The 25,260-nt window shown below is 46.2% G+C and overlaps 1 protein-coding gene across 2 annotated transcripts in view; it reads left to right on the top strand.

Annotated features, from left to right (window-relative positions):
- Nucleotides 1-5,302: 5,302 nt before the first annotated feature.
- The window catches only part of LOC146856561 (gametocyte-specific factor 1-like), a 622,279-nt gene continuing 602,321 nt past the window's right edge, over nt 5,303-25,260 (top strand). For both annotated transcript variants that reach the window (XM_085650745.1, XM_085650744.1), the window contains exon 1: nt 5,303-5,427. The gene's annotated coding sequence lies outside the window, so the exon portion shown is untranslated. The remainder of the gene's footprint in view (nt 5,428-25,260) is intronic.

Raw genomic sequence — 25,260 nt, 5'->3', positions numbered from 1 at the left:
AAAATGGCTTGGATCAACGCTGACAGATGGCCCACTACCCATGCCAACTGGCGGAGGGACACCCGTTGCTTGGCGAGAACGCGTCGCAACTCGTGACGGATCTTGGAGACCTTCCTGGCTGGAAGACTGAGAGGGGATGACGTAGAGTCTATGACGAACTCCAAGAATGTAATGGTCTGAGTAGGCTGTAAAAGCGATTTTTTCTCGTTCATTACAAACCCGAGCTCTTGAAGCAGAGACACTGCCATCTGAAGATGTTGCGTCAGGCGACGGGGACAAGCGGCCATCAGGAGTAGATCGTCGAGGTACACAATCATCCTGACTACCCTGGCCCGCAGGTATTCCACCACCGGTTTGAGAACCTTGGTGAAGCACCAGGGGGCCGACGAGAGATGGAAAGGCAGGGACGTGAATTCGTAAGTAAGGTGACGCCAGATGAATTGGAGAAACAGACGGTGGGGCAGGAACACCAGGACCACCAAATAGATGACCATCCAATCGAGGGGCCAGAGTACATCCCGGAGAAGATGGATTCCCTCCATTTTGAAATGGCGGTACACCAGCCATTGATTGAACTTGCTCAAATTTATCACAGGTCTCTTGCCGCCATCGGTCCTGTCGACCAGGAAAATGTTGCTCAAAAAACGCCTGGGGTGTGGTGTAGTAGGGGTGATGGCGCCCTTCCTGAGAAGAGAAGATACCTCTTCGTCCACAATGAGAGCGTCCTGCGCAGAAAACTGAATAGGGCGGGGGGCCCTTTGCACTGGGCTCCCTTGGAACTCTATATGAAAACCCCTCACAGTTTGCAGTGCCCAGACATCGCGTGTGATAGTCAACCAAACCTGGAAGCACTCTGCCAACCGCCCCCCTATGCTTTGTGGGGAAGAAGGGAGAACTCTCGCCAGGGCTAGAGCCTGTAGCTCCTCCCCGGAATCCTTTCCCCTTTCCACCCCATCCTCGCGTGGGGTAAAAGTTTCCGAACCAGGACTGGTCCTGGTACTGTCCGGAGCCTCTCTGATTGGTCTGGCATCGCTGACGACCAGCCGAGCGGCCGCTGCCTTGGCTGGCCCCGCGAAAAACATGGAGGAATACCTTCTTGATTGTAGGCTGGGCTCTATCCAACGATGTGAAGGTATTTACAAACTTACCGAGCTCCTTCACGAAGGGCTTTCCAAACAGGCCACCTTGGGCAATGGCGCCCGCCTCTGAGTCCGCCAGGTCCCCTAGTTTTGGATCAATTTTCATGAGGAGGGGCCGGCGGCACTCGGTGGAAAGGGCACAATTGGCATTGCCCATGAATATCACAGCACGCTGTGCCCATCCGGATAAGGTCTCGGGGGAAATAATGGAGCCAGATTCCTATGCCTCCTCCGCCATATCTAGTATTTTCATGATACGCCCGAGGGCGTCCAGGAGATTATCCTGGCAGGCCCTTTAGGATCTGTCTAACCCCTTCTTGGGATCTCTGATGAACTTTTGAAGAAAGGTGCACATCCTGGGATCAATTTCAGGAGTAAGGGCTACCTTACATTCTAAAGTGGGGCGGGGGCACTCTGCCCGGAGGCACTTGCGAGCTTCCTTCTCAAGAGGGCGCCGAATATGTCCGGCCACATACGGGGCTACTTTGTCTGCTGGTGCCCCTAAGAAGACAGTGGGTGAATAATATTGTTGGGATCCAGCATATCGGAGGTGCTCAGGGGAGCTTGGGAGGTGCTAGCGAGAGACTGAGGAACCTGGTCAGCAGGTGGAAGCGCCGGAGCTGGAGAGGTGGAAACCCCTGCAGGATGGCTATCAAGGAAGGCCTGCCTAAGGCGATCAAAGGCATCCCCGTCCACCCCCGCTTCGCGGGAGCACGTGGGCGGTGGAGCTTCGAGGGGATCTTGTGGAGGAGCAGCTGGAGCCTGGGGAGGTGGTGCAATCTGTTGAGAGAGCCGGGCAAAAGCCTGTTGGATCTGGTGTGAGAGCCTGTCCTCCAAAGCGGATATGGCCTGATCCACAGCCCGGTAAATCGAGGTGTCCACAGCCTCATAAAAGGCATCCCCCCAAGGCATGTCTGCGAGGGGGTCCTCCTCCTCTTGATAATCGTCGTAGTATTCCATAACGATGAGAACACGATTCCAACGTGTAGTGAAACAACAGCTGTAACCCACTGGGCCAGCAATGAAGGCCATAATCAGGGCTGGGTGTCAGCCTGCAGTTTTTGCGCGGGAAAACCGCAATTGCCTGGTTCTAGCCCGAGGGGACTAACTGCTGGCAAGGAAAAGTATAGGAAGCACACCCTAAAAGCAGGGAGGAAAAACTGATCTGGGTAATGTCCCCTTAACAAGTGCCAATGCTAGTACAAGACCTCAGCGAGGCGTTTGGCAGACAGACTGGGAGTCACAGACTCTGCCCCTTACTAGAAAAGGCTGGGCACAGAGTGTGACTCAATAATTGGGCAGTGTGACACTGAAAATTCACCGCTGCCTTACAACCGTCACCGGCGTTCACCTCAGATCAGAGGCTCCGATGGAGTGCGCACGCGACATTGGAAAACCCCTTGGAGAGAGATCATACGTTGCGACACGCCTACACAACCTCCCGCGCCCTCTAGCGGCAGGAGGTCCAAGGAGCGTCTGCCAGCAGGGAGCCGCGTAGGGATGGAAAACTGTACCAGCAGCTCTCTCCCAAATAAACAAATGCGACGCGAGCACGTCTACCCAAGGAAAGAGAAAACCAGCATAGTGGGAAAGGTTAACACCTGAAATCTTGACTATAACAGTACAATATTATCGCTCGAAAAAGCTACAGCACAATAGCACAAAACGTCTTAAGCGCTACAAAATAAGCAACATTAACAGCGAAGCCAAAACGCATAATAATGAAACCAGTTAAGAGAAAAACTGAAGAGCACTTATCTTGCTGGGCAGCAGCGAAGAGAGAGGAAGAGTGGACACTAACAATGGACTATGTTGGGCTGGCTTGCCCCTGATTGAACAGTTGTTTCCTGAATGAGGATTGGTTTTTACCATGTGTTTTGACTACCTTTTCCCTATGGTTCATGGGAAATGTAGTCTTTTGTTAACCTTATCGCTGCTATGTCATTAAAGTGAAGAAAGAAGGCATAATCCTCGCCTCCAATCCTGACATAGAATTCTGTGTAGTATGTCCTTGTACTACACTCTGTTTTCTCCCTCTTTAGGTACTGTCATCATGATAATTCAAATTGAGACTTATATTGAACCTGACTTGATTTCTTCCTGAAGGAAACGGTGTATAACATGTATTTGATCTTTGACTCACAAAATTATTTGATTTAGATAAAACTTTTTAAACTCCTTGAGTCTGTGGTTATTTGGAAATTAGCTGGAACAATCCCTGAGTTAACATTAGGTGGGTCACCCTATGGGAAGCTATGAATATAACACCACTATAGAGTGGGAAAGGAGGCACGTCCTTTTGTTTTATATTCCCTCACACACCCTAGTGGTGCCATGCTTCATCATCGGGACACCTTGACGCCTAGAAGTCAGGGTGGGCTCGACCATCTTTCAGGGAGCACTTAATGAGATGTTTTTGGCCAGGGGGATGAAGATTAAAAATCCACTGTCAGATCCCAGTTTCCCTTTATTCTTGGGTCTGGCAGTGATAATAAAAACAGAGAAAAAGGGCCAGTAGGGATATATGGTCCTAAGACCCTATTGCCAACATGTTTCAGTCCACAGTTGTGCCGTGAAGGGAGCTAGGCTTTCTTCAGGGCGGGAATGGTTACCCCCTGGAACAAGGAATAGTAAGAGAATTTCCCTATACTACTTTGAAAAGGGCAGATAGCTGCTCCTTAGTTATCGTGAACTATTATGTTTCGTGTAATCACTTCATCTGTGGAAGGAAGAAGAAAGAGACCATGCACAACCACTGTTGTGTTTAGTTTCCGGATTGTTCACATATTCATACGTTTGTGCTCATACCATTGTCCAAAGGTCATGATGGTGGCAAACGCAGAAAATGCATGTGATATATTAGCATAATCTATCACACACACATATTTGTGTGATGCCCATTTTGGTGGCGGCCAGTTACCGCATCCCGTCATCTTTCACTCATCAGTGTGTGATTGGCATTAATGAATCATCCGTGTCATTCACACTCATTCAAGATCGAGTTGGTAAGAATTTGGTAAAGGTAAACAACTTCGCAGGTAAACTAAACTTGACCCCAGCGGTATTACTAGCTTATTGTATGAATATTTATGGGCCCAGGTGAGTATATGGTGTGTGAGTAACACAAGCTGGAAACCCACTGGATCACGTTGGAACACCCAAAGAGAGAGCATTCCTTCATTGTAATTTGTTAAGTGATATATATAGCGCTAATATTTTCAACACCCGGATATTTCTGAAAATGTCAATAAACATATCTAATAAACCGGCATGGATTTGCAGTCTCCCGGAACGAGAGACGTGCTGGAGAATGATCCTTGGGGCGGTTACATGCCGAATGGTTCGCCCTTTGCCGACAAGAACGCGTCAGGTTTAACGGCCAGAGCGGTCCAATTTGAAGCTGGGGCACCAGTTTCGATTCCGGAGGAAGGCTAAAAGATCCTGGAGCTTATTTACAAGACTCTTGCGCCACCCTTTAGTCACTTTTACTTAAAATGACGCAAAAGTGGCGCAAGGGTCTTGTAAATCTGCCCCAGTGATTATGGGCACACCACTTGATCTCCATGTGCCTAGAAATTAATGTGTCCGTCTTTAATGCAAATGGTGCTCATGGAAAGCGCTCTGATACCTTCCGATCGAGTTCGCGCTATATAACACTGCAAAAAATAAATAACCAGAAGATAAAACAGAAATGTGATCGTACCGAACTGGTAAAACGAATTTAGGGAAAGCATCTACTTCCAGGTCATCCCCATTGTCACCTACAACCGTGATCCTCTGCATTTCTTATGTAATGTACTTCGCTCTATTGTAAAGCGCCCTGACACCTGTGGGTAAGGTACCTGCAATATAAAAACGCATAAACAATACAAGATTAGTACTCTTTCTGAAAATTACAGAACGTCTTCCTTCATGGACAGAAAGACGCGTACAGCAAACGTAGATCTAACCAATGAAGAATTTTGTACGTTTTTCCTCCCAATCAATGTTTGAGCAAGTGTCCAACCTCCGAGGCCGTTCAACCAATCAAAAACTAGCGCAACTAGCACCTCCCGCGCTTCTACTGCAAGAGTTCTTTCGACCAATCCAAGATCATCTCGCCTGTTTATTCTGTTTGCAGCATCTCTATTCGTTATAACTTGTGAGCACAGGGTGTGGGCTGTTCTTGGCTACTTGATTTATAAACGGAAGACGTCGTTTAGCAAGTAATAACCGTCGGATAACCGAAGCAGGTGGTAGCTAATTTCAATTGTGACGGAGAACATTTTGAATCGGTGGCATTTAAGAGGTAAGATTATTTACGTTTTTTTAGGAACGACTGCTTATTTTAGGGACTCATTAAAATGAGGCTTTGCAAAAACTCACGCATTTTTCATGCTGTGTTTTCACTTTCTGGAACGGTCTGAAGCGGGTACGTGAATGGAAATTTATGTAATTATTTTTCAGTAAAGTACGATCAAAGAATTGAGCTGGAGGGCTGATAGCAAAGAAGACACGTCCGAAAGAGTCGCGACTGCAGAAAAGATAGTAGCTGCGTATATAATTAAAGACCGCGCTCGAGCGCAGAGTTTGTACGCGGAAGCGTGAGTTTGAGTAAAAAGGTCAACAAGACCCAGTGATTATAGGCAACCCAGAGGGAAGATGGGAAGGAGAACCTTTGTATTACGGTGTTGACTGTCATGCCGTGTTATACTATTATATTCATGTTACTTCCATCATTATTATATCGCAGTAATGGGCAGGTTCCTGAGCACTTACTTGCACTTATTTAATTTGAAAGTGAGAGTCCATGCACTTCTCAGCACCGCTGCAATACATTTAATTGAAGAGTACATGCACTTCTCCGGTACAAGCAGGTACTGTAGATAGTGAGTACCTGCACATCTGTATTTCAACTGAAAGCATTGCATATAGCGGCACTAAGCTGTGTGTGTGTATATGTATATATACATACACCCCCTCTAAGTTAAATAAAGGTTGCAGGGCTGTTCTAGTTGGATTCAGAATTTACACACACAAAATCGTAGAAATTCAGCAGTTATTATAGTTAGTTATATCAGGAAACTATAACTCGTGCTGTAAGCTATCTATATCTCGTGCCACCTCAATGCAGTTTTCTCATCAATAATTTTACATCATTTACATCAAATGTTGCACTCATATCAATGATGTCGAAGATGTCACGAGTGAAGTAATATGTGGGCTAATTAACATTGCATGGCAAGGGAGCGAGTTATAGTTTACTTAGCAGGGACATAGCTAGACCCATACTTCAGGGGGCGGGGGGCTAACACTCTCAGCAGTGGGGCAGCACCAGCATTTCCAGAAATGGGGTCGGAGCTAACCTCACAGCCATTACATGAGGAAAAAAAGTTACACATTTTGCAATTTGAAACATATTGGACAAACTTGATATTAGGGGACGCCACTAACTCTTACCTCCGGTGGGGACTACCTGTTCCAGCAGCAACCTGTGTATCCAGCGCCTCCTTCAGGAGGGCGGAGCTTCCTGACTGCAGCGCTAAATAGCGCGAGCCCACAACGCGGCGCGGGACGCCACTAACTCTTGCCTCTGGTGGGGACTACCTGTTCCAGCAGCAACCTGCGTATTCAGCGCCTCCTCCAGGAGGGCGGAGCTTCCTGACTGCAGCGCTAAATAGCGCGAGCCCACAACGCGGTGCGGGACGCGCCCGGGCCAAGGGCGGGCCCGTCCTTGCCCGTCACCGCCCTGAAGAGGCTGGGCTAGGCCAGGGCTCTTGGTTGGTATCTAGCGGCACCTGAGGTGAGCCTTTGATCAGTCGACTAGTCACTATAGCTTTGTGGCTAGTTGCTGCTTTAGGCTCCCTGTTGGTAGGGGTGATTTCCACATATGGTTGGATTAGTCCTCTTTATATGTTGACTTCAGCTGACAGTTGCGCTTGTTGCTACAGATCCGATTGGTGAATCAAGAGACTTGTGGACGGAGTACAGCTTTATCGACACAGCGAGGTGTGACCCTTTTACAGCTGCTGTAAAAACATTGGTGGGTTTAGGTCTCCGGGGTTAAAGGCCGGCAGCAATTTATTGTCATTTTTTCCGACACCCTGGGATAGGATTTAAACCCCCTGAGTATCCCCCGACTATTTCAGCTGACGTAAGTGAGAGGGAGGTGTGTCATCTGCGCTGAAGCACTGCCTCTTCCGTCGCGGCGTAGGTTGCTGCTCGGCGGTAGCTCGGAAGAGGCTGAGCTGAGCTACCCCACCTATACTAGGTATCTTACTAGGTGGGGCAGTTTAGCTTAATTCCCGGGTCATCATGCCCCCAGTTGGGCTTAGTCTCTTAGGGAAACGAAAATTGGGTGTAGGGGGCGGAGTGGTTGGAACCCTTGATGCGTTTCTAACTAGGGCTGAATCCGCGCTCATGCACGAGATCCAAATTACGGAGCGTAGGCTATCGTTGGAACCCCAACCACCAATAGGTCAAGGTAACTCTGCCCCTTCCATCCTGCCAACCCAAACCAACGCCCGTATAGATGCTCCTATAGGCTTGCCGAGACAGGTCACTCCCGTCCCATCGGTGCCACCTGATTCCACCCCAGTTAGTCCAGATATTTCTCACATAGTCTCTCCTGTTACTACTAGGGGTCGGAAAGCTAAACAATCTAAACTGGGGATGGGGGGAGAACCTCTACCAAAGAAAAAGAAAGCTCGTGCCCTAGTCAAAACACAGTCTTACCAGACTGGAGGTATAACTCGGAAGGCTCCCACTAAGGGGGCTGGGATGTGCCAGCAACCCCCTAGTGATTGTTCCATTGCTGACGCTACTTCCGACCCAGAATACTGTAGTAAGGAAGATTTTAGCAAATTACTATTGCAGAAAATTTATTTTCTAATTGATCCTGTGTTGATGAAATTGGCTTCAATTGAAGACAGACTCACTAAAATAGAGCAAGGGTTCCTTAAAAATCCCCCACCCAACCACATTACACTACCAAGCCATAATGTCCAACCAGGTGATGGGTGGGTGGACTATAATCGACTGGGGGGGTGCCAGCAAAGAGAGTGGCTTGCAAATACTTTAACTAATTCTTCCACTGAAGCCTTGGCTAATAACCATTCAAACCCCCCAATTGTAGGTGGTCCTGACCCACATGGTGTCCCCCTAGCCCCTCAGGCTCAGAGATTGGGTAGTTTGCAATCATTCCACCATTCGCCATCAGAGACATTCTACCCACCAACTTCTCTACACCTACCACCGGAGGCCACCCCTTATACTGTTGTTTTGGGGAATGTCCCGGAGCTCGGACCACAGGCAAGGGAAAACTGGACCACACTACGCAACAAGGCCCTACACTTTCTTAGCTTAAGCACTGGGCTAACAACAGATTTGTTTACCGAATTTAAAATGGTGTGCAGGGTTCCTTGGGTGGGGAGGTCTCAGAAAATGTTTAGGGGGTATTGTGTGGTCTTGAGTTTTAGATCACCAAGCCTGGTACAATACATCTTGTCGAGGGCAGGGCATCGCGTTGTAAGGGATTCCATTTCCGTATTACCATTGGGCTTCTTTTACCAACCCACCATTGAACCTAGTGGTGTTAATACGAGAGGGGCTCCTCAATCACACGGGTTGTTTGAACATTTAGTGCCCGTGAGTAATTGATTCGATGCCCTCTCTACTCTGGATAGTAATGATTGACTCGGCTGTGAGGGGGGTCCTGTAACAACTATAGCAACCCCAACAGAGGGGGACGGGGGATTCGAACAAGGTTCCCCAACCAGAGATTTTTTTGATAGGCATGTATTACGGCCTATGCCGGCAGACAGGGCTGTGGGCCTTTCATTGGGCTCCTGCAACATCGCGGGGCTTTTGCCCAAAACTGAATCCAGTGACTGGTCAACTTTCATTGATCAGCATGATATCTGGGTATTTCAGGAGACATGGGCCATGGATCAAGTCCATCACCCTGGGTTTCTCAACTTTTTTAAACCAGCACCAGGGGGGCGAAAGGGGAGGCCATCGGGCGGTTTAACATGCTGGGTAGGACAACAAGCGAGCTACACTGTCAAGGATGTATTTATTGACAGCCCCGACATCTTGGCCCTTTGTTTATCCTCGGGCCATGCTAGGGATATTTTGCTAATCAACATCTATGCAAGAGGCCAACCGGGGGGCAGGCGATCTGAGACTGTTGAAATCCTCGATAGGTTTCTGGACAGTTGGAAAGTGGGGCACCATTTGATCATAGCTTGGCTTTGAGGATGGTAATCTAACCTCCGACGAGGACTCCTAATGGAAGATCCCCTCCTTAGAACTCAGACCAATTAAAAAATGGACTGAAGCTGCTTTGCAGCTTAAGGGGATGTGTCTGGAGAAGGGAGTAAGGGCAGCAAACGGAAGGACCCTGTCGGATCGGAGGGGTGCACCTACTTATAATAACGGCCTAAGATCAAGTAGGATAGATTACATCCTTGTTGGTGTCGATTTTTGGGTGCACTTATATGACATGACGGTCGTTGAGCGGGCCGAAAGTGATCATGACCCACTAGTACTATCTTTATTGGCATCAAGCTTAATAGTCAATCCCAATATGGCTGAGGCACACAACCTAGTGGAAGCCGCTGTCATGAATGATGAAAGAAGAGTTAGATGGGCCAGGCTTATCGAAAGAGAGGGGGATCTCGACGAGATAAAGTCTATGGTTGCCCACTCGGTTGCTATTCTTAATAGTTGTCACTCTCAGGAGGCCATGAATCGCACTGCTCCGATTGTACATAGGGAACTATTTACTAGTTTAAAACCATTTTTTATCAAATGTAACTCTAGGAAAAGCAATACAAGTGCCAAGATGTCTACCTGGTATAATAAGACTTGTAGAGAGTCCTATCGGGAGTTAACAAAAGCTATTAGATCAAGAAATGTGGGCATGGTAAGATTGGCTAGGTCCAGGTACAAAGCAGCTCTAAAAGTAGCTAAGAAGGATTGGGATGAAAAACGTTGGCTCGATCTACTTGATGCTAGTCTCGAGAGAGACATGTCTACATTTTGGCAGTTAGTCAAGTGGGGTAGTAACGGGACAACACATATACCGGTGAACCATGTAGCACCTGACTCGTGGGTGGAGTTCTTTAAAGCCCAATTCTCTATTTCAAATGTTGTTATTTACCAGCTACCAGGCTTAACGCCTAACACCTTACTGTTTGACAACCTTGAAGTTGAGAAGGTGCTCTCCTTGTTGCCTAAAGGGAGGGCTCCTGGTCCGGACTGTATACCGGCTGATTTGTTCCAGTATGACAAAGAGAATTGGTTCAGATATATTACATACATAGCCAATGCCATAGCCGGTGGTGCACCTCTCCCTGATACCTGGTCTGGAGCTATTATATTACCGATATACAAAAAGGGTGATCGCTCATCTCCTGCCAACTATAGGCCGATTAGCCTTATTGACTCTATGCAGAAAATAATCGCTAGATTGGTCCTTTGTCAAATCCAAGCGTGGATTGAGGGGAATGAGATTTTGTCACCGTTGTAGGGAGGCTTTCGCCCTTTTACCAGCACCATTGACCAGGTTTTTATGTTCACTATGATTTACTGGAAGGTAGCCCTTATAGGAGGAGGGTCCCTTTATGCAGCCTTTATTGGCCTTAAGTCTGCTTTTGATCTGGTGCCTCGTAACAAAATGTGGCATGCCTTTTTGTAAGTAAGGATGCCCCAGGAGCTATTAGCCTTGATAATTAAGTTGCACTATATGAATTATGCTCAGGTGCGATGGGGCTCAAAGGGAGAGATTACAGCTAGTTTCCCCGTCCTAAAAGGTGTGCGCCAAGGATGCGTCCTGGCGCCGACACTGTTCTCCCTGTTTATTAACAGGCTGGTTCAATACTATTCCACATATCACACAGACGCCCCTAGCTTGGGGGGGGCTTGGGATGCCTCTGCTCATGTTTGCGGACGATACCCTGATCCTATCCAAGACGCAGGAGGGACTACAGGCTGCATTGTCTAGGTTCGAGGAGTTCTTGACTACAGGCTGCATTGTCTAGGTTCGAGGAGTTCTGCTACGATTATGGGCTTGTGGTTAATGTGGACAAGATCAAGTTTATAGTCTTTCACCATCATAAGACCATTCAAAGCTCTGTATTTATGAACAATGCCCTTTTAGAAGAGACCGAAGCTTTTGCATACCTGGGGATTACTCTGGGTAAGAAACTTAGCTGGAAACCACAGATTGATCTCTTAGCTTTGAAACATGCCCAGCTGGCAGGAGCCCTTGTTAAAGAACACAAACTTTCATTTACCAAGCCTATGGCCCCTGTTTTAAAGTTATATAATACCAAGGTTATTACCTCAATTCTATATGGAGCGGAATTATGGGGTTTCGAGAACATTTCCACCTTGGCACTAGCCCAGAATAAATTAGTCAGAGCTATCACGAGTCTCCCGCAATCCACTCCACTGTTGCCACTCTTTTTGGATCTGGGTTGCTTTCGAATCGAAGATTTAGCTCGCTTTAGAACAATAGCGTTTTGGCGGCGTCTTTGGGTTACTCCTGAGCTTTCCCAATATGCGAAATCCCTTATGGATTTCAGGGGGGTTGGCTGTACTGGGAAGATTAAATGGTTACAGGATGTAAAGAAATTCCTGTGTGGGATGGGGATGAGTGGCCTGTGGACGCACCACGATGAAAATCCATTTCTGTCCAAAAAGGAACTCAAGGCCGCCTATTGGGATATGGTCAACGACAAGTATTTTTTCTCTTCCACTAGGTCTACCTTATCCTCGGACTATTTGATGCTCAAGCTGGATTTTGTATTTGAAGCATACTGGGACATCATTTCTAGACCGGTGGATAGAAAACTATACCACCAGTTTAGGGTTGGTTCTCTCCCAATCAACGCCTTTACTTCCAGTTGGCGGTCAAATGGGTCTGACCATTGTCCCTTCTGTCCAGCCTCGTTGGAATCCATATCCCATTTCTTGTTGGCGTGCCCGGCTTACAAATCCCCCAGGCTCAAATGGCTCAAACCAATTTGTATGAACATGGGTACTAGATCGGCCATGGTGGCATTAAGGATTTTACGGACATCTATTGATGTTCCTATAGTTGTAGCTGTGGCAACATTCCTGAGATGGGCATGGCTTATTCGCTGCAAAAAACTAGGAGAAAAGCAGGCCTAGCTGTAGCCACAACAATGTGATATAACTTCAGTACGGTTTTTTTAATTAATTAATTTTTAGCTACATGATTAATTGGTTTTACATTGTATTTTTGTACTTGCATGGTTTTATAGTGGTCCTTGGATGTTGATTATTTTCATCTGATATACACACTGTATTAATTACTGATTTGTTAATTGGTTTTGATTATTCATATGGCACTGTGTTTTTACTCCAAGTTTCTTTTTAGCTTTTTTGTATGAATTGTCTTTCATGATTATTTTAATCGAAATAAAGACCTAATGAAATGATATTAAAACAAAACTATTTTTTTTTTTAAAGATTTGACACTGTCCCTAGGCTTCAACTCATTGCACGTTCAGAAAAATGCTCTCGACCAATTATTGACTGAAAGTAGAGTTTTAGTTTACTCAGTGAACTGTTTAAAAATATTCATGGGTAAGGCTGCACTTATGTACATATTTATAAGGAACAGTGGTCCCATTCAAACAGAGTAAAGTAAAATACCGCAATTAGTCCAATGAAAAATTGGGTTTATGTATAAAGACAATGCAAAAATATTAGTCAATACAAATTAATAGTAAACAAAAGAATAACGAAACCAGTGAGTGCGTTTTTTGCTGTGGCAGGGTAAAAGGGAAATCGGCAGATTTCCGGAACCCAGGCAAGTGATTAAAAGGTGACTTTTTAGTGCATGAAAATAAGCAGTAACAAAAAGTCAGTAAAGCATTTCATACTCCCAACATTTAAATAATAAATATAAAGGAGTTTAGAAATGGTTGTCGACGACGTTTCGATCCCTGTAGGAATAGTGGGATCTCTTCAGGACAGGTAGATGACAGGACTACCTGGGAAGTAGCAAAAACAATAGTCAGAATAACCAAAGGAACCGGCGAAGGCCAAGGAATTATGTGGAAAGCCCGAGGTGCGGGTGCGTCCGGCGGGTCGGCGGTCACGGATTGGAGCCTCGTGTGAAGTTATACGAAGGGTTCTGAGGTCCTGAGCATTGCGGGAGTCCAAGAGTGGAGTTATGCGTGTTAACGCGGACTTCCGGTTAGTAGGAGCGGAGATCCAGGATGCGAGGTCTCCGAGTCCGTTGGGTACGAGCCTCCACACAACTTGACTAACCAACGGCACTCTGAGACCTCGCATCCTAAATCAGTTGATTATTTGCAACTGATTTATAACATTAATTAATTTTTGTTAAATGTCACAAATTAAAAAATTAATTTACAGTTGACTTCAAAGTGATTCAAGCAATTAACCACAGTTATCTGACCTGATTAATTTCTTCTCAAGGAAACTCTGGTTCGTAGTAAGCAGTATTACACACTGTGATGTTATACATTTCATTTATTTCCTCCTTGTGCTATAATTTGACGGAGGCACCAGAATCAAAAACTCGATGATCTAATTGATCTGTATGGGTACAGGAGTATTCAGGGCTCGAAAAATCAGAAAAATGGTACTAGTCCTGCAGGTCTAGTGCCTTGAAAAATCCCCTCGACCTCACTTCAACCTACTTGACCTCCGTCTCCGAAAACGGAGCAAAAGTGACAAGATAACAAGATTTAAAGGCATCTTTATTGCTCATTCCCTTTGTGAGCAATATAAATGCCTTTAAATCTTGATATCTTGTCACTTTTGCTTCGTTTTCACAGACAGGACAAAAGTTAGTTTCTATTCCTACTCACCAGAAAGGGCGAGTCGGACCTAAAAATAGCTTGTCCTCATCAATTCTCCCTCGCTAATGCGAGCGGGCGAGTGGATTTGTCGAGCCCTGAGTATGATACTTTTCCTGTGGTCTACACCCACCAAGTCATGGTTTTCAGCAGGTAGGGTAACTACTGAAATTTATACTGACAATCTGGTCATCCTGCCCCTGTGGGCTTGGAATTTTATTTCTGTTTCACAGGTTCATTCACTGTAAATCTGTAGTTCATCCCAACCATTCGGATGTCATCAACCATTACTTAGCACAATTCTTTTATTGCACCCACTTATAAGACTACTTGTATGGAAGGGCTAGTGCCCCATGTGTCAACACTTGTGATGTCATTTTCTTGTTGTATTTTTACTGCTTATTACCATAACTCTTGTTTTTTATAAGTGACCTATTTTCTTTCCACTACATTAAAACCATCTAAAAAGCTGAGGGTTCCAACCATAATGGATTATACTCCTAAGTGCACAGACAAATCCTCGTCGGAATTAAGACAGAACGGGATTTTGGTGTTAAAAAGGATTATATATCTGGATTCCAATTGGCGTAGTCTTCTCTCTCGATTCCCACCTCTGCTGCTTTTTGGTATCTGGTCTATTACAAAGGAAGATAGATCCTGTATGTTACCATTATGTGTCTCATTGATATGTCTTGCCACTGGGTAGCTCTTGTCATTGTTAGTTACAGCTCTCATATGCTGCAAAAATCGGAAATATACCATATGAATGGTGCTGCCCACATAGTATTTCTGGCAAGTACATTGGAGCACATAAATAGCATAGTCGCTTCTGCAGGTTAGATGGTTACGGATTATCCAAGGGCTCTTAAGTAATGGGGACTTGACTTGCTTGGTGTTCTGTCCTATAGTGCAGGCCTTACTATTTATACATCTAAAGAATCCTGCACTTGCCCGTAACCACCCTTCTGTCGTCTTCAATTCAGGGCTGTTGCTGACCAAGTCCTGTCTCATTGACTGTGCTTTCCTAAAGGTTACTAGCGGTTTTCTTGTAACCACTTCTCTCATAATCGGATCCCTCCTTACCAAATACAAATTCCTATTCAGGCAGTCTCTCACCCTGCTCTGATTGGCATTGTAAGTGGTAATCATCCTTATTTCATTTTTGTATTTACTTGTCTTCTTACTTTTTGTCATTTCATTTGGGTGTAGAAGGCTAGATCTAGCTATTGTGTTAACCTTACTTAGTGCTTGGTCCAATACAGAAGGTTGGTAACCTCTCTGCTTGAATCTTTCATTTAAATCTCTGTGCAGTTTCTAGGACACATGGTTCGCTACAATTCCTTTTTATCCTTAGATGTTCACCATAGGGGATACTGTTTTTCAATTTTGTTGGATGGTGGCTATTGGCGTGTAAGATAGTGTTACCGGCCGTCGGTTTTCTGTAAGCACATGTGTTTAAGGTGTTATTTTTCACATATATTTGCACGTCTAAGAAGCATAAACTTGTATCGCTGATGGAGCCCTGGGTAGAGAGCCTCCGCTGTCTGGGCCCAGAAACAAAGTCCATCCTGGGCAGGGGAGTTAATCCTCCCCAGGATAGGCTGAGTCCTCGAAAGAGGCGCTTCAAAGGCTTGCCGCCTTTGGGAGCTGTCCCCACCTTTTGCTGCCCCAAGCAACTAACTCACACCGGTGAGCCCCCCACTTTGGGGGGGGGGGGGGAATCGGCGGGAAAACCAAGCAAGTTGGGTTTTCCTTAATATTTTGTCCAATAAAAATAAAATATATATATATATATATATATATATATATATATTCATTCTCTTCCTTTGACATGACTTCGGACTCTCCTGCCATTGTCAACCCACCCACTGACCCCCTCTCTTCTCCCTCTTGACACCCTCCCTCCAGAAACCATCCCCAACAAACCCCAGCAAAAAACACAACGCCTCCTGGAATGCTTTCCGCCCTGTTTCTGAACTCAAAGTATATGACCTCACCACTAACCTTAAGCCTTCCTCCCACAAAAAAGACCTCCTCCCTGCTAACCTAATCAAAGATCTTAAACATATCATTGCTCCTTTCTGGACCGCTATCATCAATTCCTCTTTAGGCTCGGGGTGTGTCCCTGCCTCCCTCCAGCTCGGACAAATCCCTCCAATTCTCAAAAATCCCAATGCCGATCCTAACAACCCAAATATTCTCCGCCCTATCTCTAACCTCCCTCTTCTCTCCAAAGTCCTTGAAAAATGCGCCCTCCTCCAACTGCATAATCACATCAACTCATTCAATCTCCTGGACTTTCTACAATCTGGCTTCAGAAAAGGCTGCAGTACGGAAACTGCTGTGATTAACATAGTTGATGACATCCATCACTCCCTCGACAAGGGCGACTCTTGCCTTCTCATCCTCCTCGACCTCTCTGCGGCTTTTGATACTGTTAACCACTCTACCCTACTTAACACTCAAAGTTCGCTTTGACCTCGATGGGATTGTCCTCCAATGGTTCACCTCCTTTTTCAAGCAGAGAACCCAGCAAATTAAAATCTTGGACTGCCTTTCTAATCCCTCTCCTATCTCCCGTGGCGTTCCCCAGGGCTCTATTCTCTCTCCCTCCCTCTACAACCTCTTCATTGAACCGCTCATCCTAATTCTTAGACATTCAGGTATCAAATACCACCTCTACGCTGACGACACGCAACTTTATTTTAAGATTAAGTCTCGCTCTGATGTTCTACACCTTAAAAACACTCTAAGATCCAATCTTGGTTCCACCATAACCATCTCAAACTCAACCCGAATAAAACCGAAATCATTCTCTTCTCTCCAAAAAACAATCCGCTTCACATCTAAGACTGGATCCAAGACCTGAATGTGCTCAACTGCTCTCTTACCTTATCCAAATCTTTAGGCTTTACCATTGAAAACTCCCTGACACTTATGCCCCATATAAAAAACGCGGCCAAGGGGGCACTCTTCCCCCTCTGCCATCTCAGGAAAATCAAACCCTTCAATCCTACTGATGACTTCAAATCTGTAGTTCAAGCACTGGTCCTGTCGAAAATTGACTATAGTAACGCTGTCCTCTCCGGAATGCCTAAAATCCACTTAGCCCACTCAAAACGGTGCTTAACCTAGCTGCCAGGCTTATCTCCGACTGCAAACGCTTTGACCACATCTCCCCTACCCTCAAAGCCCTCAACTGGCTGCCTGTTGAAGGCAGATCCTCCTACAAGATTGCATGCATTACTCATAAAGCCCTACATCATAATTCACCTACGTACCTTGCTAATAAACTCCACAAAGCGGGCTGTTCCAGACCGACAAGAAGTACCAATGTTCTCGTTCTAGTCCCTCCCCGGTTAAATAAGAAACGCACTCAAGCTCGCTCCTTCTCTGGTAACTCCCCTAGCATCTGAAACAAACTTCCCAAAGACCTGCGCTGCAACCCCTCCTATCTCAGCTTCAAAAAGGACCTTAAACGTCATCTCCTCAACAAATTTTGGGGTCCTTAATCCCTCGGCTTGTCCTCTGACTCTCTCTCCCAAATCCCCCCTGTCAGATTCTACCGGTCTGTCTCCTTGTCTTCCTCCACTCTCCCTCTCTCCACATCCCCCCAACCCCCTTTCTCCCCTCTCCTCCCTCCTAGACCTTCCCCTCCCACTTTCTCCCACCTCCTTCACCTCTTAGCCTTCCCTTTTTTCTTTTCCCTCCTCCCACCCTATTCAGTTTGTTCTCTATTTATGTTAAGTCTTGGGTTTAATCACTATGTTGGCCCTTATGGTTTTGTTTTGACATTGCTGAACTCGTTTTATTCTCCGTACCTCTTTTAGCTGCTGTAAAGCGCTCTGATACCTCTGGGTCTAGCCAGCGCTATATAAAACCTGTTCAATAAAAATAAAATATATATATATACTCAATAATACACAATGGTGGGACACTGTACCCCTGCTTCTGATCCTCCCAGACATGCATATGTCCATATAAGCCGCTTAGAAGCTTGCCCACGTAGAAGCTTGTTCAGGCCAGATTCGGCACATTAGTATATGTGGCTCATAGGAATATCCACCCACAAATGAACATTTCCTGCGAATGCGATTGGACTATTTATACACCTGTCTCCTGGTCATGTAGTTTATAATTTGTAAACCCTGATCTTGACTCGTACCGATGCTAGACACTATAACTGTGGGACATTTCACCCTGTCAGTTTATACTCATTATAAATAAGTGTTTAAAACATTTGTAGGTCATAATGTGTAATTTTTTTCCAGCCTCCTCCCATAACTGTTATGGTATATTGACACACGCATTGCAATTTTCACATATATCACCCGCATTTTGCCAACAGCCTAATAGTGAATAGGGACATTGACAATGTGGCCGTATTTCAGCTACTGTATATTACGATGCGGTGGTCAACACTTGCTCCACCATCACGGAGCTACAGTACCAATATACTGGTTTAATTAAATATCGCCTTTAACAACATATAGATTCGGACCACGCTGACCCCCTCAGGGTATTAGTATTCGTGTGGTGAACGGCTCTTAAGATGCCCAACACAATGGGCACTGCAACATGCTCCGGAGTTTCAAATTGCTTCATCCCAAACACTCTAATTATGTAACAAACATAGATGCACCATTGCATGATTGCTGGACCATTGTAATCACAAAAGAGGTTCAGAGTCTGTCTTTTATTTTCAATACTTACAACGTCAAGGTACTTCCGGAGACACCCCTGCCGTACACTGCGTACTCTCAGTGCGAAGGAACACGCTCCCAGCCAGAACCTGTGCCAGTGAGACGATAGAACTCCAGGCCTCCAAGCAATCCTGCCGAAAGTTAGAGAAGAACTGGCACTGTGAACGAACACCGGACAGCTACGCAGCCCACAGCGACACCACCCGCAGACACCATCACCTCATCAGATCTGCCAAAAGAGCCTCCTTCAAAGACAGCCTAGACAACAACGCACACAACAAAGAGATCTTCAACATCGTGAAGGAACTCTCCAACCCCAACGACATCCCACCTTCGCAAGACCTGTGCGACTCGCTGGCCACCTTCTTCCATCGCAATATGGCAGACATCCACGACAGCTTCAACGCCACGACTGCCCCGACAACCACTGAGACCTCCGCCCCCACGACCACCACCCGCACTGACCGCCTGCTCTCCTGGACCAACATAAACGTCAACGACACCATCAAGATCATGAACACCGTTCACTCCGGATCTCCGTCAGACCCATGCCCGCACCACATCTTCAACAAAGCCACCACTGCCATCGCACCCCATCTCTGGAAGGCCATCAACATTTCCTTCGAGACAGCAAACTTCCCGGAGAGCTGGAAGCACGCCGAGATCAATGCCTTACTCAAGAAACCCAAGGCGGACCTCAAGAACTTCCGGCCCATCTCCCTGCTCCCGTTCCCGGCGAAGGTCATCGAGAAGACCGTCAACAAGCAACTGACCCGCTGCCTCGAGGAAAACCGCATCCTGGACTCTTCCCAGTCCGGGTTCCGCAGCAACCACTGCACCGAAACTGCCCTCGTCGCCGCCACCGATAACATCAGGACCCTGCTAGACAACAAAGAAACCGCGGCCCTCATCCTCCTGGACCTGTCAGCCGCCTTCGACACGGTCTGTCACCGCACACGCCTCCGCGACAACGGGATTCAAGAGAAGGCCCTGGACTGGACCACCTCCTTCCTCTCCGGCAGAAAACAGAGCGTCCGCCTCCCACCCTTCCGCTCCGAAACCACCGAGATCATCTGCGGCGTACCCCAGGGCTCATCCCTCAGCCCAACGCTGTTTAACATCTACATGGCACCGCTTGCCCACGTTGCCCGACTGCACGACCTCAACATAATCTCTCACGCAGATGACACCCAGCTGATCCTCTCCCTCACCAAGGACCCCCACACTGCCAAAACCAACCTCCACGAAGAAATGAAGGTCGTCGCCGAATGGATGAGGAACAGCCGACTGAAGCTGAACTCGGACAAGACTGAGGTCCTCATCCTCGGATCCACCCCCTCGGCCTGGGACGACTCCTGGTGGCCGACCGCACTGGGAACAGCTCCAACACCCACCGACCACCCACGCAACATAGGGGTCATCCTCGACTCCACCCTCTCTATGACTAAGCAGGTCAACACCGTCTCTTCCTTCTGCTTCAACACCCTCCACATGCTCCGCAAGTTCTACAAGTGGATCCCCACCGAAACGAGAAGAACGGTCACCCAGGCCCTCGTCAACAGCAGGTTGGACTACGGAAACGCCCTCTAGGCAGGAGCCTCGGCCAAACTCCTGAAACAGCTTCAAAGCATCCAGAACACCTCTGCACGCCTGATCCTCGACATCCCTCGCCGCAGCCACATCACACCCCACCTGAGAGACCTGCACTGGCTCCCCGTCAACAAGAGGATAACCTTCAAGCTACTCACCCATGCACACAAGGCACTCCACAACACCAGACCAGCGTACCTCAACAGACGACTCCGCTTCTACACCCCCACCCACCAGCTCCGCCGACCTTGACCTCGCCACAGTCCCCCGCATCCGAAGAACGACCTCCGGTGGCAGATCGTTCTCCCACCTCGCTGCCAAGACCTGGAACCACCCTCCGCATCCACGTACGGCAGACCCAAGACCTGCTGACCTTCAGAAGACTCCTCAAGACCTGGCTTTTCGGACAGTAGCCGCATTCCCCACCCCTAGCGCCGCGAGACCCTCACGGGTAAGTACTGCGCTTTTATAAATGCTTATGATTGATTGACTGGTTTTGGAGGCTTTAATAGCTGTTTAGGCACACACCATGGAAAAATTAAGCCCGTACCTTCCTGTACCCTTTACTTAAGGATGGGGCACCGGGTGGAAGCTCCTTTATATTGAAGGAATATAGAACCGGAGAGGCAACTTTTGCTATACACCAAACTCTGCAAAAAGGAAAATAATCCTGAGGCCATTTCGGGTTGGAATTATTCCCAAGGAAATATGTCGTTGATTTATTCATACCTTCATTTTGATGATAATAGTGTGCAGATGTCCTGAGGGAAAACTGTTAACGTGTTTATAATTTTCTCTTCACCTAGGAATTTCAAAAGACAAGATAATAGGTATCATATTTCTGCACTAGTTCATCAGCCACTTTTTCTCAACGGAGGCGCACTATTTATACACGCACTATAGAGACACCGCCTTGACAACATGAAGGTCCATTGCCAAAATATGCCAAATTATGTTTACTCTGCCTTTATATTCACAATGCATCCTGTCACCCAATGTAAATTTTGTAACCAAGAACGAAAGCTATGTCGATAAGTAGAGATCAAATACCTATAACAAGGGTACAATTCCCTGCCATGTAATCAACTGATGTTAAGGACAAATTGACTTTGAACTGTATTGAAAAATTACACATGGGTTTCCACTAGTTGACACTAAAGTGAGAAATGACTTGCTCATGTCACCAGAATCACTAGGGTGTGCATATTTAGGTGCAACTGTACTTACATATGCAACAATCATGTACATTTGTATACTTCCTTAGCCCTGAAGAAGTTGTGGGTTCATTCCTTGTAAAGCGACAAAACATGTGTTGGCTAGGAACATCAAGAACTGACACACCAACTGCAGATCTCAAAATGTCATCTACGCCATCCGATGTCCCTGTGACCTCTTATATATTGGCAAGACCACCCAAATGGTCAAACGGAGGATCATCCAAAACAGAAGCAGAATTCATTGTAAAGTCCTGACTGCTCCCTTGGTCTCTCACTACATTGAAAAAAAACATGGCGAAACAGAAAACACCTGGCAAGTGATAGACCAACCGACACTGCCCATCAGAGGGGGAGATATCAAAGCCCTTCTCAACAAGTGCGAGTGCAAATGGATCACCATTTGTAATTCTGTCAATGCAGGGTTAAATACAATCGATGAATGGAACAGTACTATCCTACTTTAAACCCTTCCAACTGTAACTTTTATGCCCTTTCTCAACAGTGCTCTTAGATCAAACTGACACGCTATGCACACACTTCTAACGAGCCCTCATCTATCCTCATACACACTCAACATGACTATGCCCCCGTCCCTTTTCCATGCAGCTCACTCCATTTTATTAATTCTGTACCCTCTATGTAGCTGATATTGATATACCAATGTATACATGCAGCCCACATACAATCTATGGTTATTCACTTTATTTATCTGGATGGATGTTCTGCTCGATTTCTCCTCTGCGCTCGTACTTTTATGAGCCCTTCTGTACTTGTCATCTGTTAATTAATGCATACATGCTAACCAGATACAAATCGTTGTTCCCGTGCTTTATTCATCCAAATGCAAATGTTCCGCTGAATTCTTCAAACTCGCACGGCTGTATCTTTTCGGCACTTGTTACCTGCCAATTTATGTATACATGCCACCCAGATACATTCGATGTTCCCATGCTCCATTCATCCGGAGGCAATTGTTATGCTTAATTCTCCCTCAAGCTTGCATGTTCTGTACCATCCCTTCCCCGTTCCTTCTGCCCTCCCACCTCTTACATCCCACCAGAGTCCTCCACCCCGCCCACACCACGTCACTTTAGACACCCCCACGACTAGGGGCACATGACCGTCGGCCGCGGCAATACACGGAAGTCTCCTGCACTTATATACTTCCGGTCCCACCTGCCCTCCACACCGCACACGATGGTGGCGGGACACGGTTGATTTCTTCACTGCCCTACGCTGGACAAACCATGATTCCATAGGTAAGGACTGCGTCCCTATAGACTTTGCTCCTAGTGGTTGACTTTCAGTGATGGCAACACGATCCATTTTTCCACATTGCCCGGACTTAATTTCCAAACCCGTTCTGCCCACAGATCCGAGCTTTCGCTTTTGCCGGTCTGATCCTGACTTCATCTACATCGCCGATGTCCCTCCGGACACGGCCCCTTTTCAAGCCACTTATCTTTGTCTCCAGGTAATTGACGCTCGTTCTCTACCCACCACCCCTACTCTGCCTTCCCCCTCCTCACCCACCCAATTCCCTGACACAACCCCCCCCCCCCCCCCCCCCCCCCCCACATTGCCCCCTCCCGGACCAATGGTGACACTTGTTTTTCCTCAGACACACTAATTACAGTTCAACACGCTGAATCCTTCGGCACGGCTTTCTCCACAACTCCAGGTAACACACTGATTTGAGAGCGCGTCATCCGCTTGCCTTCATCACGCCCTGTGTACTCGGCTCAGACCGATCCCACGGCATACCTCACCCCCCCCCCCCCTTCCCCCCTTATTCTTCCCCATTACGACAGACCACCCAATTAGTATTCACGGGTGCTTGTCCCTGGGTTCATCACAACTACTCCAGTCAGTATTGCACGAGCATTCAGCCACCCACTTGAGGCAGTTTATACCCAGTAGACCTTAGCCTCTTGTCTTAACCTACTCCTCACTCTCACCTCCATATCCTTGCTACCCCCTCACCGATTGGACTTATTGCTGCTCTAGCGTCCCAGCCCTCGCGTCTCCTCCCTCTTCCCCTCCCTTACCCTTCTCCTTTCCTTCCTTGTACAGCACCGTTCAATTTATGCCAACCCGGTCCTGAAGATGATCCTAAATCACTGGATCGAAACGTCGCGACCTCTCAGTGCGATTGATGACGCTTACCTCCTGTGGTTCAAAAGAAACTGTTCTCAGATTGTCTACAAAAATTGCGAATTATTGATTTGAACCACAATATTCACTGTGTATACTTTCAGTCAGTCAATGGTCTTTATTCGGATATAAAATATCCATAAAAGTACAAATCATCACCACCAATAGGATACAGATATACAATAACGTAAAACACATATTAAAATAAGTTAGGTATCAAATCAACAATATCTAATAATATGGGCAAATGTGCAAAGATGGCAGTAAAGTGCAAAATTCAATGGGTGCAGCATGTAAACATCAGACCAGCTATACATTTGTACAAATTAGCAGTCCAAAAACATTAGATTTAAGATGTCGATAAATGCAAATCATCACCGCCAAATTGGAAAGCTAGTACGATTTATAAAAATCGACATCATTAAATATCACGAAACAGTTGTGCAAAAATAGCAATAAAGTGCTAGCAGGTTCGAAATATACACTGTACAGACAACAAACCTAGCTGTGTCAATGTGCAAATTAGCCGTGCATAAATGTTAAACTGAATGAAAAAGACCTCAAACAAAATGCGATCTATAAAATGTTCATTGTGTTAAGCGATCGTACCGCAGATTGCAAAAATTAGCTTACTCTGAAAATCATATCTTCACTTCCTAGCCGCAATGTTTCATCAAATGCCAATTTATAATCAATAATAGCATGTGACTTAAGATAGGAAATCAAATACTGTTTAGTGTATCTACTATAAAAGTTGCAGAAGAACAGGAAGTGTAAAATTGTTTGTTTATGATCAGTTCCACATGGGCAGAGCAGGTTCTCTAAATCTTTATTAAAACCGAGTGGGAAACAAAGTAAATATTTTATACTCCCATCCCTGAGGCGAAAGAGCAAGCTCCTATTCCATCTTTCAATGTTTTTCTTAAGGTAGTCCTGTGGCGTGTCATTTTTATTGCCTGGAAGTGTCGAAATGGAAATATATTTAATTATTGATGGTTTATATAGCTCCGTGTATCCTCTTTCCCTTCGGAATGAATCCTACAATGCCTCTGTCACGATTTTTATATTCATGCCGTCTATGTTTAGGGGATGGGAGAAAATATGTTCCAATCTCACACTAGCTAAACTTTTCTTAACAGCACTAAGCCAAGGTATAAAACTGCCCCTATCGCATTTAAGGCAGTTGCTGATTATTTCCTGAGTTAAAATTGCTGCTGGGTTTCGCCAAATCTTTATCCAAAACCATGCTGGCCGAGATTTGATAAAATCCTCGACATAATACAAATGTAATTCTTTATGGCATATGTAAGTGGGTGAATAAATTTGGGCCCCTAGCACCTTTCTGCAGAATCTATTTTCTTCAATTTGGATACCACTGCAATTTGTGTACCCCCACACCTCGGCACCATAAGTTGCAGTTGGTCGACATTGTGATTTATAGATCTGTAATAGAGGTATCACTACCTCAGCCCGCTTTGGCTGTCGTAGACAAATAATTGAATTAACTGCCTTCCCGAGTTTGTTTCTACCATGAGCCACGTGTGCTGACCATGTTCCAGAGTCTGAAAAAACTAAACCCAGGTACGGAAAAGTGGCAGTGCTTTTTAGAACATTATCT

This window comes from Triturus cristatus, chromosome 4_1 (genome assembly GCF_964204655.1).
Source record: "Triturus cristatus chromosome 4_1, aTriCri1.1, whole genome shotgun sequence".
Taxonomy (NCBI): domain Eukaryota; kingdom Metazoa; phylum Chordata; class Amphibia; order Caudata; family Salamandridae; genus Triturus; species Triturus cristatus.
This window is presented reverse-complemented; position numbering and strand designations above follow the sequence as displayed.